The sequence below is a fragment of the Tursiops truncatus genome, chromosome 21 (genome assembly GCF_011762595.2).
Source record: "Tursiops truncatus isolate mTurTru1 chromosome 21, mTurTru1.mat.Y, whole genome shotgun sequence".
In the NCBI taxonomy this organism is placed as follows: domain Eukaryota; kingdom Metazoa; phylum Chordata; class Mammalia; order Artiodactyla; family Delphinidae; genus Tursiops; species Tursiops truncatus.
The window spans coordinates 28,072,028-28,092,456 of NC_047054.1; the positions used below are offsets into that span (position 1 = coordinate 28,072,028).

Genomic DNA, 20,429 nt, shown 5'->3' on the forward strand with positions numbered 1-20,429 from the left:
AATTCTACTTTAAACTATAAACAACCCCACAAGAGATCAAGTGAATACTTTAGGATCTTGAATGTATTTTTTAAATCTATTACTTTCACTTTTACGGAGTAATTTTATGACAGGCATTCTAGATTCTGTGGATTCAAATTGGAAGGAAATATGGTCCCTGTTTCCAAAAGACCACAGCTCCTGAGGTCCTGACATGTACACTATCACTCACTGTTATGGGTGCAGTCACCCTGTTATGGAAAATGTTCTGTGAGTGCACAAGGCAGGAGAGAACAGTGCTGAGGGGCTTCAGGAAAGGGTTCAGGGACTATTTCAGAGCAGTTGGATCCTGAAAGGTAAGGGGAGGCTTTTAGGGACTAAACTGTGTTCCTCCACCCTGAGCCTCAGACATATAGGGCCTTGAGGAAGGTAATTAAATGAGGTCATAAGAGTGGGACTCTAATCCAATAGGACTGGTATCCTTATAAGAAGAGGATGAGACACCATGAGTGCACATGCACAGAAGAAAAAAAAAACACCAAACGTGTAAAGATACAGCAAGAAGGCAGCCATCTGCAAACCAAGAAAATACCCCTTAGAAACCAGTGCTTCTGGCACCTTGACGTTGGACTTCCAGCTTCCAGAATGAGAGAAAATAAATTTCTGTTGTTTAAGCCACCTAGTCTGTGGCAGTGGGGTTTTTTTCTTTTCTTTCCTTTTTTTCTTTTTTATGACAGCTTTAGCAAACTAATAAAGAGGCTAATAGGCAAAGAAAAAAGAATAGCCGAAAAGGATGTGGAGGAGAGACTTCCGAGTAAGTGCAGCATTTTCAAAGGCATGAAAGAGCCTGTAAATGCAAGGTCTAATGAGAAGTTCAGTGAAGCTCCTGAGAGCCCAGGGTAACTGGAGAAAACTGTGAAAGGAGAAAAGGCTACTGAAGTAGTTTGGAAAACCCCTTGAATGCTAAAGTAAGATATTTGCAACTGATTATGTTTGTGGTAGGGAACCAACAGCAATGTTGTGGGCAGCAAAGTAAAACTCAATATAGAAAGGGAGAATAAGAAGCTGGAGTTATGTACAATAAATTAGGTGAGAAATGATGAAGGAAGGAATGAAGTTGGAGGAGTGGAAGAGAGGTAAAGTTACACTTGATTCTAGACCTTGAACTTGAGAATCATATGTCACTCTTCTTCCTCTGGAGATAATTTATCTTTCCCTTCTGACTTCTCTTAAGATCATTCTGTAATGTATCAAAATATTTTCTTACTTCTACTTCTTATGATTTTTAAATTCTCTGAATCTAAGGATTAGAATGCCTTAGTTTCTTACTTCTACTTTTTATGATTTTTAAATTCTCTGAATCTAAGGATTAGAATTAGTTTTAATCAACTTTAAATATTCCAGCCTTCCCTCTCTTGGAATACTGTATAGTCCCCATTATATCTCTCTTATCCTTCTGCAATTCAATTAGACACATAATAGACCTCTCTACATCTTTCATATCTCTTAATCTATATCTATCTATCTTTAATTTTATTTATTTATTTATTTAATTTATTTTTTATTTTTTTTGCTGTACTGCAAGGCATGTGAGATGTTAGTTCCCCTGCCAGGGATCAAACCCGTCCCCCCTGCAGTGGAAGCACAGAGTCTTAACCACTGGACTGCCAAGGAAGTCCCTATTTTTATATGTTTTTATTTCTTTTTCTCTGTGTTTCAATCTCGAGAATTTCTTCAGAACTATTTTCCAATTTTCTAATTCTCTCTTTAGCAGTGCCTAATTTCCTGTTTGACTCTTCTACTGAGGTTTTAATTTCAATTATATATTTAATTTATAAAAGTTTTATGTGATTCTTTTTGAAATCCATTTGGTAATTTTACAGTGTTTTGCTTTTTATTCATATTTTTGGATCCACACTTTTATTTCTTTAAATATGTTAAATATACTTATTTTATATCCTGTATTTAGTAAATTCAATATATGAAGTTCCTGGGTTTTTTCTGACATTTGATCATGGTGCTCTGAGTGTTGGGGTGTGTGTGTGTGTGCATGTTCTTGTCTTTCTATAGCAGGAGGAATTTTATAGCAAGAAGGTTGTTCAACATGGTATCACGCTACCAGATATACAACTGAATAAGACACAAACTATAACCATTTATGAGGTTGAATTATGGGCTTTGGGAACAAAATTAATGTGGGGTGGTGTCTGGAAGAAATAAAAGTATTGAAAAGACTTCCACGTTTTTGGTTTGATATATTTAGTTGCCATGGATTAAGATTTTAAAAATGAGTTTAGGGGAATAAAGAATCCAGTTTTGATAAACAAATGTCCAACTGACAACTGTAATTAGGATTTCATTTCAGGATAGAGGTTAGAAATTTAATCATAGATTTGATAGCAAACAAGATATAGTCAGTAGCTGAGCCCATCCAAGTTACCAGTATCATCAAGGGGACCATTTAAAACAGGTGAAACAGAGATCAAAGGACAGAGAAGGAGGAGTTAGAGGAGTAGGATAGTAAACAGAGAAAGAGTCAAAGTGTTGGAGCTCATGAGTGAGTAAGAGTCCAGAAAATCAATGGAGGATAAAATTTAAATGCAGGAAGCATTCAAAACAATCAGAAACTATAAAAATCTAAAGTAGAATTAGAACCAAATATTTATTATTGAATTTAGGCATTAAGCTTATTTTCCTGAGTTCATGAACTTTGATAATCACTAGCTGAAGAGAGAGAGAGAGAGAGAGAGAGAGAGAGAGAGAGAGAGAGAGAGAGAGAGAGAGAGAGAGAGTGACAGTGTTTTAGGAAATAGAGCCAGGGGAAGATTATTGAAGTTGTTGATTTTTTTTTTTTTGGTATTACTTGTTTCTCTGGAGATTGACCACGTTCATAAGCATAGAGAATTGGACCAGTAAGGAAGGAGAGATGGAACATTCAGGCGAGAGGGGACAACAGATAGAGCCAAGTCTGGGAGGTTTTTTGGAAGGAATGAACTCCAAGACACAATGAAAGGAACCATCAGACTTGTAGAGAAGCAGGAACACTCCTTCTGTGAAACACAAGGGAAAACATGTGAAAAGGGCCCTAGATGATCTAACTGTGGATTTTGAGAAAAGCTGAAAGGGTTCTTCCTGATACCATTTCCACCCTTGCCTCTCCTGCACAGTAAGTTATCTGCTGAAACAAAGAATGGTGGAAATAGATAGGAAACTTAAGAAGAGGAGAAAGAATTTTAATAGTCATGTAATCAGGGAAAGAGGAATTGATCAGGAAGAAGGAAAACAGTTACTGAGTTTTGTCCTGTGGTTCTCAAACTTTAGTGAGCATGAGAATCATGTAGAGAGTATCTCGAAAACAGTTTGCTGGATCCATCCCCCAGAGATTTTCGCATATTAGTGCTAGAATTTCTAAATGTTCCCAGTTGATACTGATGCTTATGTTCTAGGGACCACATTTTGAGAGCCACTGTTATTTTTTAAAAGGGGGGTGTGTGAAAAGAAAGTATTTAAACCCAGAAAATTTTTCTGCAGAGTTCTTCGTAAGTATTTAACTTTAGCAGATTAATTTATGGGGCAAAACTTTGTGATATTTACATGTTTTATTTTATGCATTTTAAGGACTCCCTACCTTTATTGAGGCTCTTTCCTTGGCCTGGAATGCCCTTTCTTATGTAACCCGGTCATGATTTTACGCATCTTTCTTAGGACTTCCTCAAGTTCACCTTACCAGGAAATAGTGTTTCTGCATCTCTCTTTGGAATCATCTAAGCTCTGTTTTTATGAGTACATCATGTAATTTACTTGCATCCAAATCTCATTCAGCAAAATATTTTTGATCCTAGACCAGATGTCTGGATCTCCAAAACCCTAAACTGGAAGCTCCTTGAGGACAGAAACTGTCCTATCTTCCCCCATTCCTTGCACCGTTAAGCACAATGCCTGAGAGAGAGAGTTACTCAATATTATTCCTGGAAATGAATAATAGGCTTGCTCCCCTAACAGGCTGCTTAAGAGACTTTGAAATATCCAGCTGAATAGGCGGGGAACATTAAGTCAGAGAACATCAGAACAAACTTTTCCTTTAAATGATTTGCCTTTTCCCCCCTGACAGCAGCTCTTATTAAAATAACATTAGCTAAAAATATTTCTATGCCAAAAGTAATTATGATAATGTTTCTCTGCATTTATATAGTTCGTTTTGTTCTAAAAATTCATAGTACACAGACCTCAGCTTAGGAAAAAAGAAAAGCACTGAACTGGACTTGAACTTCTCATTCCATCACGGGGCAGCTTTTTTGTCTCCTACCATATCCCTAAGCCCATTAACACTGCTGCTGTCTAAGTCCAGGTTCAAACATTGTTTGACAGCCTCATGGAAACTACTTGGGCATGGATTCAAAAGAGAAATTTCAGTTAGTTCTCCACAAAGGATTAAATGTTGTTTTCCCTCACTGGATGCTCTCATCTATAACAGGTGATTAAGATCATAATGGGCTCATACAGTTTTGTTTTTGTTTTTTTTAACATCTTTATTGGAGTATAATTGCTTTACAGAGTTGTGTTAGTTTCTGCTGTGAAACAAAGTGAATCAGCTATATGTATACATATATCCCCATATCCCCTACCTCTTGTGTCTCACTCCAACCCTCCCTATCCCACCCCTCTACATGGTCACAAAGCACCGAACTGATCTCCCCGTGAGATGCAGCTGCTTCCCACCAGCTATCTATTTTACATTTGGTAGTGTATATATGTCTATGCCACTCTCTCACTTTTTACCCTTCCCCCTCCCTGTGTTCTCATGTCCATTCTCTACATCTGTGTCTTTATTCCTGTCCTGCCCCTAGGTTCTTGAGAACCACTTTTTTTTTTATTCCATATATATATGTTAGCATACAGTATTTGTTTTTCTCTTTCTGACTTATTTCACTCAGTATGACAGACTCTAGGTCCATCCACCTTACTACAAATAACTCAATTTCGTTTCTTTTTATAGCTGAGTAATATTCCATTGTATATATGTGCCACATCTTCTTTGTCCATTCATCTGTTGATGGACACTTAGGTTGCTTCCATGTCCTGGCTATTGTAAATAGTGCTGCAATGAACATTGTGGGACATGCTTCTTTTTGAATTATGGTTTTCTCAGGTTATATGCCCAGTAATGGGATTGCTGGGTCATATGGTAGTTCTATCTTTAGTTTTTTAAGGAACCTCCATACTGTTCCCATAGTGGCTGTATCAATTTACATTCCCATCAACAGTACAAGAGGGTTCCCTTTTCTCCACACCCTCTCCAGCATTTATTGTTTGAAGATTTTTTGATGATGGCCATTCTGACCGGTGTGAGATGATACCTCATTGTAGTTTTGATTTGCATTTCTCCAATGATTAGTGATGTTGAGCATCCTTTCATGTGTTTGTTGGCAATCTGTATATCTTCTTTGCAGAAATGTCTGTTTAGGTCTTCTGCCCATTTTTGGATTGGGTTGTTTGCTTTTTTGGTATTGAGCTGCATGGGATGCTTGTAAATTTTGGATATTAATCCTTTGTCAGTTGCTTCGTTTGCAAATATTTTCCCCCATTCTGAGGGTTGTCTTTTTGCCTTATTTATGGTTTCCTTTGCTGTGCAAAAGCTTTTCAGTTTCATTAGGTCCCATTTATTTATTTTTGTTTTTATTTTCATTTCTCTAGAAAGTGGGTCAAAAAGGATCTTGCTGTGATATATGTCATAGAGTGTTCTGCCTATGTTTTCCTCTAAGAGTTTTATAGTGTCTGGCCTTACATTTAACTCTTTAATCCATATTGAGTTTATTTTTGTGTATGGTGTTAAGGAGTGTTCTAATTTCATTCTTTTACATGTAGCTGTCCAGTTTTGCCAGCACCACTTATTGAAGAGGCTGTCTTTTCTCCATTGTACATTCTTGCCTCCTTTATCAAAGATAAAGTGACCATATGTGCGTGGATTTATATCTGGGCTTTCTATCCTGTTCTATTGATCTATATTTCTGTTTTTGTGCCAGTACCATACTGTCTTGATTACTGTAGCTTTGCAGTATAGTCTGAAGTCAGGGAGCCTGATTCCTCCAGCTCTGTGTTTCTTTCTCAAGATTGCTTTGGCTATTCGGGGACTTTTGTGTTTCCATACAAATTGTGAAATTTTTTGTTCTAGTTCCATAAAAAATGCCATTGGTAGTTTGATAGGGATTGCGTTGAGTCTGTAGATTGCTTTGGGTAGTATAATCATTTTCACAATGCTGATTCTTCCAATCCAAGAACACAGTATATCTCTCCATCTGTTTGTATCATCTTTAATTTCTTTCATCAGTGTCTGATAGTTTTGTACATACAGGTCTTTTGTCTCCTTAGGTATGTTTATTCCTAGGTATTTTATTCTTTTTGTTGCAGTGGTAAATGGGAGTGTTTCCTTAATTAGTGTAAAGGAATGTAAGAGATTTCTCTGCATGAATTTTGTATCCTGCAACTCTACCAAATTCATAGATTAGCTCTGGTAGTTTTCTGGTGGCATCTTTAGGATTCTCTATGTATAGTATCATGTCATCTGCAAACAGTGACAATTTTACTTCTTTTCTGATTTGGATTCCTTTTATTTCTTTTTCTTCTCTAATTGCTGTGGCTAAAACTTCCAAAACTATGTTAAGTAATAGTGGTGAGAGTGGGCAACCTTGTCTAGTTCTTGATCTTAGAGGAAATGGTTTTGGTTTTTCACTGTTGAGAATGATCTTGGCTGTGGATTTGTCATATATGGCCTTTATTATGTTGAGGTAGGTTCCCTCTATGCCTACTTTCTGGAGAGTTTTTATCATCAATCAGTGTTGAATTTTGTCAAAAGCTTTTTCTGCATCTATTGAGATGATCATATGGTTTTTATCCTTTGATTTGTTAATACGGTGTGTCACATTGATTTGCGTATATTGAAGAATCCTTGCTTTCCTAGCATAAACCTCACATGATCATGTTGTATGACCCTTTTAATGTGCTGTTGGATTCTGTTTGCTAGTATTTTGTTGAGGATTTCTGCATTTATGTTCATCAGTGATATTGTCCTGTAGTTTTCTTTTTTTTGTGATATCTTTTTCTGGTTTTGCTATCAGGGTGATGGTGGCCTCATAGAATGAGTTTGGGAGAGTTCCTCCCTCTGCTATATTTTGGAAGAGTTTGAGAAGGGTAGGTGTTAGCTCTTCCCTAAATGTTTGAGAGAATTTGCCTGTGAAGCCATCTGGTCCTGGGCTTTTGTTTGTTGGAAGATTTTTAAGCACAGTTTCAATTTCAGTGCTGTGATTGGTCTGTTTATATTTTCTATTTCTTCCTGGTTCGGTCTTGGAAGGTTGTGCTTTTCGAAGAATATGTCCATTTCTTCCAGGTTGTCCATTTCATTAGCCTGTAGTTGCTTTTAGTAATCTCTCATGATCCTTTGTATTTCTGCAGTGTCAGTTGTTACTTCTTTTTCATTTCTAATTCTGTTGATTTGAGTCTTCTCCCTTTTTTCTTGATGAGTCTGGGTAATGGTTTATCAAATTTGTTTATCTCCTCAAAGAAGCAGTTTTAAGTTTTATTGATCTCTGCAATCGTTTCCTTCATTTCTTTTTCATTTATTTCTGATCTTGTCTTTATGATTTCTTTCCTTCTAACTTTGGGGGTTTTTGTTCTTCTTTCTCTAATTGGTTTAGATATAAGGTTAGATTTTTTATTTGAGATTTTTCTGGTTTCTTGTGGTAGGATTGTATCGCTATAAACTGCCTTCTTAGAACTGCTTTAGCTGCATCCCATAGGTTTTGGATTGTCGTGTTTTCATTGTCTTTTGTTTCTAGGTATTTTCTGATTTCCTCTGATTTCTTCAGTGATCTCTTGGTTATTTAGTATTGTATTGTTTAGCCTCCATGTGTTTGTATTTTTCACACTTTTCATCCTGTAATTGATATCTAGTCTCATAGCATTGTGGTTGGAAAAGTTACTTGATATAATTTCAGTTTTCTTAAATTTGCCAAGCCTTGATTTGTGACCCATGATATGATGTATCCTGGAGAATGTTCCATGAGCACTTGAGAAGAAAGTGTATTCAGTTGTTTTTGGATGGAATGTCTTATAAATATCAATTCCATCTTGTTTAATGTGTCATTTAAAGCTTGTGTTTCCTTATTTATTTTCATTTTGGATGATCTGTCCATTGATGAAAGTGGATTGTGAAAGTCCCCTACTATTATTGTGTTACTGTTGATTTTCCTTTTATGGCTGTTAACATTTGCCTTATGTATTGAGCTGCTCCTATGTTGGGTGCATACATATTTACAATTGTTATATCTTCTTCTTGGATTGATCCCTTGATCATTATATAGTGTCGTCCATTGTCTCTTGTAATAGTCTTTATTTTAAAGTCTATTGTGTCTGATATGAGCATTGCTACTCCAGCTTTCTTTTGATTTTCATTTGCATGTAATGTCTTTTTCCATCCCCTCACTTTCAGTCTTTATGCATCCCTAGGTCTGATGTGGGTTTCTTGTAGACAGCATATATGCACGTCTTGCTTTTGCATCCATTCAGGCAGTCTGTGTCTTTTGGTTGGAGAATTTAATCCATTTACATTTAAGGTAATTATCGATATGTATGTTCCTATTACCATTTTCTTAATTGTTTTGGTTTTGTTTTTGTAGGTCTTTTCCTTCTCATGTGTTTTCTGCCTAGAGAAGTTCCATTAGCATTTGTTGTAAAGCTGGTTTGGTGATGCTGAATTCTTTTGCTTGTCTGTATAAGTTTTAATTTCTCTGTTGAATCTGAATGGGATCCTTGCTGGGTAGAGTAATCTCGGTTGTAGGTTTTTCCCTTTCATCACTTTAAATATGTCCTGCCACCCCCTTCTGGCTTGCAGAGTTTCTGCTGACAGATCAGCTGTTAAGCTTATGGGGATTCCCTTGTATGTTATTTGTTTCTTTTCCCTTGCTTCTTTTAACTTTTTTCTTTGTATTTAGTTTTTGATAGTTTGATTAATATGTTTCTTGGTATCTTTCTCCTTGGATTTATCCTGTATAGGTCTCTCTCTGCTTCCCAGACTTGATTGACTATTTCCTTTCCCATGTTAGGGAAGTTTTCAACTATAATCTCTTCAAATATTTTCTCAGTCCCTTTCTTTTTCTCTTCTCCTTCTGGGACCCCTATAATTCGAATGTTGGTGCATTTAGTGTTGTCCTTGAGGTCTCTGAGACTGTCCTCAATTCTTTTCATTCTTTTTTCTTTATTCTGGTCTACAGTAGTTATTTCCACTATTTTATCTTCCAGGTCACTTATCTGTTCTTCTGCCTCAGTTGTTCTGCTATTGATTCCTTCTAGAGAATTTTTAATTACATTTATTGTGTTGTTCATCATTGTTTGTTTGCTCTTTAGTTCTTCTAGGTCCTTGTTAAGTTTCTTGTATATTCTCCGTTATATTTCCAAGATTTTGGATCATCTTTACTATCTTTACTCTGAATTCTTTTTTCAGGTAGACTACCTATTTCCTCTTCATTTGTTTGGTCTGGTGGGTTTTTACCTTGCTCCTTCATCTGCTTCATATTTCTCTGTCTTCTTGTTTTGTTTAACTTACTGTGTTTGGGGTCTCCTTTCCCAGGCTCCAGGTCCGTAGTGTCTGTTGTTTTTGGTGTCTTCCCCCAGTGGGTGAGGTTGGTTCAGTGGTTTGTGTTTGCTTCTTGGTGGAGAGGACTGGTGCCTATGTTCTGGTAAATGGGGCTGGATCTTGTCTTTCTGGTGGGCAGGGCTGCATCCGGTGGTGTGTTTTGGGGTGTCTGTGAACTTAGCATGATTTTAGGCAGCCTCTCTGCTAATGGATGGGGTTGTGTTCCTGTCTTGCTAGTTGTTTGGCATGGGGCATACAGCACTGGAGTTTGCTGGCCATTGGGTGGAGCTGGGTCTTAGCATTGAGATGGAGTTCTCTGGGAGAGCTCTCGCCAATTTATATTTCGTGTGGCCAGGAGGTCTCTGGTGGTGCAGTGTCTTGAACTCAGCTCTCCCATCTCAGCAGCTCAGGCCTGACACCAGACCGGAGCACAAGACCCTGTCAGTCACATGGCTTAGAGAAAAAGGGAGAAAAAAAGAAAGAAAGACAGAAAGAAAATTATTAAAATAAATAAAATAATAATAATAAAAGAAGAGAGCAACCAAACCAATAAACAAATCCACCAATGATAACAAGTTGTAAACACTAAACTAATATAAACATAAAAATCAGGAACAAATCAGTTGCAGACAGCAAACCCCGAGTCTACAGTTGCTCCCAAATTCCACTGCCTCAATTTTGGGATGATCTGTTGTCTATTCAGGTATTCTCCACAGGTGCAGGGTACATGAAGTTGATCGTGGGGATTTAATCCGCTGCTCCCGAGGCTGCTGGGAGAAATTTCCCTTTCTCTTCTTTTTCGCACAGCTTCTGGGGTTCAGCTTTGGTTTTGACCCCACCTGTGTGTGTAGGTCTCTCTCAGGCATCTGTTCCTGCCCAGACAGGATGGGGTTAAAGCAGTGGCTGATTAGGGGGCTCTTGCTTATTCAGGCTGGGAGGGTGGAGGGGTACAGTGGTTAACTGGAACGCAGGGCGAGCCTGCGGTGGCCAAGGCCGGCGTGACGTTGTAACAGCCTGAGGCTCACTGTGTGTTCTCCCGGGGAAGTTGTCCCTGGATCGTGGGACCCTGACAGTGCCCCGTGGGGGAGTGTGGATAGTGTGGACAGCGATCTGTGCTCGCACACGTGATTCTTGCTGGCTGCAGCCGCAGCATTAGCATTCCATGCACGTCTCTGGGGTCCGAGCTGCTAACCGTGGCTCGCGCCTGTCTCTGGAGCTCTTTTAGGCGGTGCTCTGCCTTCTGTGGGCAGACGCGGAAGGAATCCCCTCTCCTCATGCGTCCCGAAATAATAGTCTCTTTGGCAGACTTTTTCCCAGACTCCCTCCCGGCTAGCTGTTGTGCACTAGCCCCCTTCAGGCTGTGTTCACGCAGCCAACCCCCGTCCTCTCCCTGGGATCCACTGAAGCCCCAGCCTCAGCTCCCAGCCCCACCCACCACAGTGGGTGAGCAGACAAGCCTCTTGGGCTGGTGAATGCTGGTCGGCACTGATCCTCTGTGCGGGAATCTCTCCGCTTTGCCCTCTGCACCTGTGTTGTTGCGCTCTCCTCCGTGGCTCCAAAGCTTCCCCCGCCTGCCCGCCCCCCATCTCCACCAGTGAAGGGCTTCCTAGTGTGTGGAAACTTTTCCTCCTTCACAGCTCCTGTCCCTATTCTCTTGTCTCTGTTTTTTCTTTTGCCTTATGCAGGTATGTAGGGAGTTTCTTGCCTTTTGGGAAATCTGAGGTCTTCTGCCGGCTTTCAGTGGGTATTTTGTAGGAGTTGTTCCACATGTGGATGTGTTTTTAATGTATTTGTGGGGAGGAAGGTCTTACTTCTCCACCATCTTGAAGGTCCCCCTCATACAGTTTTTCAGTCCCTTCCAACCAATTATGGTACTGAAGAAAAAGCCAAAAAGAAAAAAAGGGAAAGAAGAGAAAAATGGGAAGCAGGAGGAGAATGCTTGCAGGAATTCTGCAAGCCTTTCTCAGTGTGAAAGGGTCTCTTTCTTAGGATGCTTGTCAGGGAGCGCTCACACCCTTCACCTTAGGTGCACTGTACCCAGGAGGACTCTCCATCTTTCTTCCCATCAGTCTTGTTTGTCTGTTTTCAGACACCAGCAGGATGTGTAGTGCACACTGATGCACACCCTCCTGCACACATTGTTGCCTTTCACAACTGTGAAATAATAAAGAATATATCTGGTCTCTGTCCATAGTTCCCAGAACAGAGCTTCAAAAACCCTTAGAATTTCCAGAATGATGGGAGTATCTTCTTTATGCTCATGGTGACTCATGGTGACCTTTAGATGATTTCAGGATGGGAGTTGGTCATCAGAAAGACCAACCACCTGATTAAAGGACTGGAACTCTGGGACAACCCTACCTCCATGAGGAGGGAGAGCTAAAAATTGAGTTCAACCACAAAGTCAATGATTTAATTAACTGTGACTACATAATGAAACCCCAGTAGAATCTCTGGACACTGAATCTCAGTGGAGTTTCCTGATTGGTGAACACTCTGATGTGTTGGGAGGGTGACATGCCCTGATTCCATGGGGAGAGGACATAGAAAGTAACAATGCAGATTCCAATTCCAGTGTATGGGGTTTTTTCCACACCAAGCAATTCTGCTACCCCAGCTGTGTGTCCTTCAGCTCAACTCAGCTTTGTCTCATCTATCCAAAGATAACATCAGATTCCACAGGTTAAGCATTCAGTCCCACAAGACTTATGCCAATTGAAAGCAAATCCAGATTGTTACAGGTACTTCTGACCAACTGACTATAAAGCACAGGATTCCATGACTCCCTCCTCCAGTTTGATTAATTTGCTAGAGCAGCTCACAGAACTCAGGAAAACATTTAATTTACTAGATCACCAGTTTCTTAAAAAATAATATAACTTAGGAGCAGCCAGATGGAAGAGTTACATAGGGCAATGTATGTGGGAAGGGACACAGAGCTTCTATGCCCTCTCTAAGAACACCACTCTCCCCAAATCTCCACGTGTTCACCAATCCAGAAGATCTCCAAACCTTATCCTTTTTGTTTTATGGTGATTTCATTCCATTGTCAAGCTTGATGAAATTATTGACCTTTGGTGATTGATTCAACCTCCAGCCCCTCTCCCCTCCCCAGAGGTTGGCCCGGGACTGAAAGTTCCTACCACCTTATCACATGGCTGGGTCTCTGGGCAACCAGCCCCCATCCTTAGGTCCTTTCCAAAAGTCACCTCATTAATATAACAAAAGCCACCTTTATTGCTCTCATCACAGAAATTACAAGGTTTTAGGTGCTCTGTGTCAGAAGCAGGATGAAGACCAAATATATATTTCTCATTATAAATCACAACATCACAAAAGGTCTGTGTCCTGGATGCTCCCAGACCTTACCCTATGTGTATCCTTTATAATAAAATTGTAATAGTAAGTATAGTGCTTTTAATAAGTGCTGTGAGTCATTCTAGGAAAATATCAAACCTGAGGTGGTTGTAAGAACCCTTGAGTTTATATCTAGTTGTTCAGAAGTGCTAGTGGCTTGGGAGCTCCACTTGTTGTGAGCATCTGAAGTGAGGACAGTCTTATGGAGGACAGAGCTCTCAACTTGAGCTCTGGTGATTGAGTGTCACCAATCTCTTAAGTGACTGGTGTCAGAAGTCGGCTGTGACACTTCACTTGGGGTTGAAAGGGAACAGTGATACAGATAGATCAGGCGAACTTCTTCCTCAAGCCCCCTCTCATCTCTGCAGCCAAGGACAGGGCTGTTGCCACAGCATTCTTAGAGGAACGATGCCCGGGGTCATGCCCATTCGTTCAGTGATGCACAGCCCAGAATAGCTAGAAGTTGAATGAAATCAGGATAAAGTCCTGCTTGCTATAAATCACACTGTCCACAAATCATCAGACAGTTCTTGGCGAGCGTCTCTCCTGCTCATTTTGTTGTAAATACAGATTCTGGAGACCCAAATATGAAATGCTGAATAGTATTGAGGGAACAGAGAAATGAGCAGAAATTAGCATTTTAAACAAGCTTTTGAGTTGATTCTTAATATGCCCTAAAATTTGAAAAACTTCTCTGTGTATCTGAGAGTCTCAACAAGGCTGCCAGGTAAAAATAGTCCCCTTACTTCCTTAGCATACTGAGCCCTTGGACCATGTGATACTTTTTTTCTCTCTCTCTTTGGTCTGGATCTTGGTTTTTAAATTAGAAATATTAGCAAAAGAAACTTACTTTCAATTGTCCAAAATAACAAAACATTTATCTGACTATAGGACAGTTTTCTATTCAACAGCAGCCTATGTTTAGTGAAGTTTGGGGCTTTGGGTTGAGTCTGTCTTGGGTGTTTTAGGTTGTAAGTATCCTTGCACACACAGGGTTGGGCTGAGGAGCCAAATGGGTAACAATTTAAGCTGCAGCCTCAAAGAGCCATAAGATGTGTACTTCAAAGAACCTTAAGTCACAAGGCAGAACACATGCATATCTGTATAGCTTCAGTTTAAGGCTTTGATTTTTTGAAATTTCATATTCAGGGAAAGAGTGGTGTGGAAATGAAGTGACTAGTCATTTATGAAAAATGTCTTAAAACTGCAACATTTGATGGGGGTGGGGGGGTACTGGAAAAGAATATCAGGAAAGGGAAGAGATAAGAAGAGGCTGGAAGAATAGGACAAGAAAAGGAGAGTAAATTCTGGCTTTGGTATTTTCACAGATGTGTCCAGGGCTAGCCTGGATACGGGGCATAGATCCAGATGACTTGGTAAAATTAGGTGAGAAGAAAGGGTCCAAGAGAGAACGTTACGAGAAGGACTACGTAAGTCAACAGTCACACGGACACCCGGCCCTGCAGGACTCCTCAATAAGGAGAGAAAGGTCAACAGTTCAGCTCAATGTGAGGTTAGGAGCTGGGGGATCTATCTTAGAGATTCAGGTCCACAACATGCTTAAGGAGAGAAATAGGTGACCCAAAATGCTCTACATTTGATTTAAAAAAGCACTCACTTTTGTAAAGGTCATATTTTAGTTTGGTTAAGGTAAGCATGGGATCTAAACCAAAGCCCATTCAGAGTTTTTAATTTAAAAACTATTAAATTGAGCAAAATAATTATAATTACAAAGTTACACAACAGAATATGTGTGCCCGATATCCTGACTTACAGTGCTGTCCTTGTAAAATGTCAATGATTTTTATAGACTATATATAGAGAGAAATATATATAGAGAGGGAATATATATATGTTTAGCATTCTAAGTGGCGTTGCTGAATGTAGAGATACTGAGCAGGTGATGTGATGCAAAACCCCAGGATGACACATACTGCCTTCTGAAACTTTCTGGTGTAGCTCCAAGTGGCTTTTCCACAGTTCTTCCTACACCGGACAGCTTTACAAACACTGTAATAATTAGAGAGGCTGATGTTACTCGTTTGAGATTGGATGAAATAAAGCTTTCTCCCAAAGATATGAAAGGTGATGTTTAACATAATTTATTTGGAAGGAGGGGACTCTAGAGCAAAACCAAATTGTTAAAGAAGATAAAGCTAGTATCTAAAATATTTGTAACACCTATATCTGTTCTCTTATTCCTAATTATCAATGCTGTTGGGCTGACACACCTATGTTGATCCCAATTCTACCCAGAGTTTCCCATTGCCAATATCCCCACACCATGCTAACTCATTGTAATTATATATACCACAGTCTCCAGGGCATAAGAAAAACACCAATGTGGAGGAAAGAGCATGAGCTTAGAATAAATCAAACCTCAAAATATGAGAGTTGCTATAGTCTTGAAACCAAAAATCTGAGAAAGGCAATATTCAAAAGGAAATTTACAAGCCAATTTCATTCCATGAACAGAGATGCAAAAATCCTAAGGAAAACATTGGCAGGTTATATTTATCCCAAGAATTCAAGGTCATTTACCATTCAAAAGACAATTAATAATAATATGATATAAAATAATAATTAAATATTATTATTACTAATATCAGGTTAGAGCAGAAAAATCATATGACCTTCAATAGGTACAATGTATTGGATAAATCCAACATCTGTTAGTAACAAGACAATGAAATACAGCATCCTTGCCAGAGTAGCAGATTCTGTTGGTGCCCATGTTCCCTTGCACTCCCTTCAGCATACTCAGCCAGACTTCCACCTGCCAGCATCTGCCTAAGAGCTTTTTCTTGCCTTGTAGCCCATAAGGCAGGCCAGAAGTGGCAGAGAATCAGCCCCGTACTCCCTCCCCGGCAGCCATCAACCAAGGGCTCCCAGCTCTCTCATCTCTCCCTTTGAAGAGCTCAAAGGAGTGTCCTTTACTCTGACTCCCAGAAGTAACTGGCTTTATAAAGCATCTTTTATTGGTTTCCTTCTCTTCCTTAATTCATTAAGCACTCTGTTTATGGTGTTTCCTGAGATCACCTCCCAAATAAATGATTGCATTTAAATCATTTTTTTCAGAGTCTCTTTCTGGGGCAAACAAAGACAGCAGGCTAGAGCTGGAAGGATATTTTAACTTGATAAACAAAACAAGACAAAAAAGAACAAAAAACACCCTGAAAAAGAAAACAAAAAACAAAGCACACATCCAACTCAATGGTGAAATGTTGAACTTATCCCCTGTACCATCCAAAGAAGTTAAATGGAACCTTGTATTATACCTTCAGCTCAGCATCTTATGAAAGGTCCTAGTTAAGTGCAGCAAGGCAAAAGAAAGTCAAAGGTATAAGAATTGTAATAAATTGAAAGGAAGAAAACCTGTCATTATTTGCAGATAACATGGTTGTGGAAAAAAGGAAATTATTTGAATTGTTGAAAGGTCAGTATATAAAAAAATCGATTGTAACGGCAGTGCTCAGAAAAAAAAAAGTCCACAGTGATAGTGTATCCAAAAAAGAACACAGGAGCCAACTGAAAGAGCTCCCAATGGCCAAAGATGAAACAATTTTAGCAACAATATAAAGTAGTACCAGATTATAGCACAAAGTTTAAATTAAATATTCATGAGTCCATGCTGAGATAAATAAGTGATTGAATAAATAACTGTGGGAGAAGAGACAGTCTCATGTGCAGAAGAATTCCAGTTAATTTGCGTAGAGATCTGGCCATCACGAAGGTGGACCATGACTCACTCCCCACTCCTTAGGCAGCTGCTGGGAGTAATAAATGTTACACTGTGGTAAGGGGGTGCTAGAGAAAAACTCTAACACAGAGTTTCACGGTGGTGAAATCTGACAAGTGCTACCTCAGTCAGGCCACCAGGGTGAGCTTCCGTACTATGTATTCTTAAATTGAAATACAGGTAACTTACAGTATTATATTAGTTTTAGTTTCAGGTGTATAGCATAGTGATTCAATATTTTTATAGATTACATATGCACACTATGGACCCTTGATAAAATGGAACAAAAATGACATGTCACTTCTGTGCTCTTCCTCCCAAAAACCCATAATCATGAGAAAAATAACAGACAAATCCCAGTAAAGGGCTCTACAAAATACCTAACCAGTGCTCTTCAAAATTGTCCAGGTCATCAAATCAAGCAAACTCTTAAAAACTCTCAGAGCCAATTGGAGCCTAAGGAGAGGTAATACTTAAATGTAATGTGATGTCCTGTTGAGATCCTGGAACAAAGGACATTAGGTTAAAAAAAAAAAAAAAAAACCTAAAGAAATTTGAATAAAGCATGTACTTCAGTTAACAGTAGTGTGTCAATATAGGGTCAATGTATACAACAAATGCATTATACTAATATAAGGATTTAATAATAGGGGAAACTGGGTGCAATATTTATGGGAACTTCTTGTACTATCTTCCAAATTTTTCTGTAAATCTAAAACTCTTCTAAAAAATTAAGCTTATTTTAAAAAGGATTAAAAAAATCAGTTGCAATTTGATACATGCTCAAGAACATTTATAAAAGGTAATTATTAAAAGATAGCTTTCATATTGGCTTCAAATAAAAAGAAAGTAAAGTACCAAGGAATTAATCAAGCAATACATGTACAAAATTTGTATGGAGAAAATTATATTGAAGAAAATGTTTTCAAAGACTTAAATAAATAGAAACTATACATCACAGACACAGTCTGAAAATTAATAAGGAAAAGACAATATCCTAAGGATGTAAATTCTCACCAAATTGCTCTAGTGATGTGATTCAACTCTAGTCAAAATACCAACAGACTTTGGGGAATTTACCAAGCTTACTTTAAAATTTATGGGAAGATCAAAGGTACAAGAATAGTGAGACATCGCTTGAAAAGTGCAAAGTGATTGGATTTCCCTTACCTGATATCAAGTATTACCATAAACTGAAAAAATTAAGGCAATATAGTACTGTCACAAAAATGTACAAATTGGAAAAGCAAAAGAGAGAACCCAGAGACACATCCACACATGTATGGAAACTAGGTTTATAATGCCTTAAGCAAATAGCAGCTCTAGCTGATAAATACCTAACCAGTGCTTAAATATTAAATATTATTTAAGTTAATATTAAGTGCAATTGGCAATATTGACAAAACTATAAAACTTTGAGCAAAATCTTTTCATTGCTTTGAATTAAGGAAGATTGCCTCTGTGTACAAAGAATAAAAGGAAAGATTGATGAATATGAATATATTAAAATTAAGAAGTTCCATTCATCAAAAATTCACATAAATGAGATCACTTTATAAGCTGAAAGAAGTTATTTGCAATAGATTACATTTGTTATATTTAATGTCCAAAATGTATAAAGAGAGCCACAAACTGATAAGAAAAAGGCAAATTACCCAATAGAAAAAGAGGGCAAAAATAAAAAATGGATAGGTACTTCACAGAAAAAAAAGCACATAAAATACATAAAAATATACTCAACCTTATCAATAATGAAAGAAATTCAAATGAAAACCACAATAAGGTACCCTTTCAAACCAATCATATTAGTAAAACTAAGTGTAACAATATCATATGTTGGTAAGGATGTAGGGGAAGGGGAATAATTTTGCAGTGTTATTCAGAATAAGTTGTAATAGAAACTGCTCCATCATTTCGGGAAAACAATATGGTATTATCTCACCGACCAAGAATGTGTAAAGCTTATGATTTTGTGACCCTCTCAGATATACCCTGGGAGATGTGTATCACATGTTCTTGCCAGCACTTTTTGTAATAGAGAAAGGAAGGAAGGAAGGGAGGGAGGGAGGGAGGAAGGAAGGGAAGAAGGGAGGGGAAAACACACGCAAACATTCACTAAGAGTAGAAAGGATATTTATCCCTCCCCTTCCCCTTTCCCCTTTGGCAACCATAAGTTTGTTTTCTATGTCTGTGAGTCTGTTTCTGTTTTGTAAATAAGTTGATTTGTATCATTTTTTAAGATAACACACATAAGTGATATCATATAATATTTGTCTTTCTGTCTGACTTCACTTAGTATGATAATCTCTAGGTCCATCCATGTTGCTTAAAATGGCGTTAACTATAGTTAACTATCAACTATAGTTAAATTTTAAAAAGTAGAATGGATAAACAAAACATGGCAGAGTTTTAATATGGAATTTTATACAACAGTGAAAAGAAATTAAACACAGACTGATTCAGTGTTATAGATGAATCTCAGAACAGTGTCAAGCAAAGAGAGCAGGTAAGATAAAAACACGTACAGTTTGATTGAATTGACTTAAAGGTCAAAAATGTGTAAATAAATAATGAATTATGACTATTAACAAATATGAAACCATAAAAAAACCCGCTGAGATAGAAAGGAAAGGATGGGATGAGATGGCACTCAGGGAAGTTTAAAGTTTAAGGTAATGTATTATTTATAAATTTGGGTCATGAATATTCGGGTGCTAACTTACATGGTTGTTCTGTATTTCTTACAGATATATCTAAAATATTCCTTTGTATTTAAACACGTCTACAAATTTTTTAAAGAAATTTAAACATAGATGGTACGGCTCGAACTTCAGAGCCATAGGTCCTTGGGGTCTATTTCCAAATGTCTCATTCGCTAGCTGAAACTCTTGAGCAGTTCGCTTAACCAATCTAAGCCTCGTATCTTCATCCTTAAATATAGCAATAATAAAAATCATCACTTTACTGCACAACTTTTGTGGAAAGGACATAAAATCAGAATATGAAATCACCTTGCATAGTGCCTGCTGCCTACTAGACATTCAATAGATGGTAGGTTGTGTTAACTGAAAAGAACAAGTGCACAGCATGAGAGTTGTGAGTTAAGTTTTATTTGGGGCAAAATGAGGACTATAGCCCGGGAGACAGCCCATCAGATAGCTCTGAGGAACTGCTCAAGAGGTGGGCGGGGGGAGGTCAGTATATGCATGATTTAGGCGAAGGGGGTCCATGTAATCAAGCACACATTTTGGCAGAAGGTTGCTGCTAGTCACAAGGAGCAGATGTCTCTGTTAATGATTCCATTAATGTGCTTTTCTAGATATGAGAAGATGCAAGAAATTGGGCTCATAAAATCTTCTCCTGAAAGTATCTATCTATCTGAAGGTCCTGTTCTGCTGGGTTTTCCCAGAGCACAGAGTGCCTCATTCTTGATCGCCGCCCTGGACTCCTTTCAGAGTGTGTTGAAGGTCAGCGACTTCAGTGGCCAGTGACTTCATTCTTGTAGAACCAGATGGTGAGTGACAATTTTTACGTGGCAGTTGTCTTCTTTGCTTACCCATTCATTCATTCATTCATTAATCCATTTTTAATTCATTTAAGTATTAAAGAATGAAAATCAAGTTAATCAACTAATGATGGTCACTTAATTTAGAAAGATAAACCACCGTATTCCCCTCAGGTAAATAGTGTAGTTTATTCAGGTTCTGGAGACAGTACTTCTAATAC

At 38.3% G+C, this 20,429-nt stretch overlaps 1 long non-coding RNA gene across 1 annotated transcript in view; it reads left to right on the plus strand.

The window, feature by feature from the left end:
- Positions 1 to 20,139, plus strand: part of LOC141277454 (uncharacterized) — a 326,561-nt gene extending 306,422 nt beyond the window's left edge. Inside the window, exon 4 of the long non-coding RNA XR_012328865.1 lies at positions 20,023 to 20,139. This is a non-coding gene — a long non-coding RNA (uncharacterized lncRNA). The remainder of the gene's footprint in view (positions 1 to 20,022) is intronic.
- Positions 20,140 to 20,429: the final 290 nt, after the last annotated feature.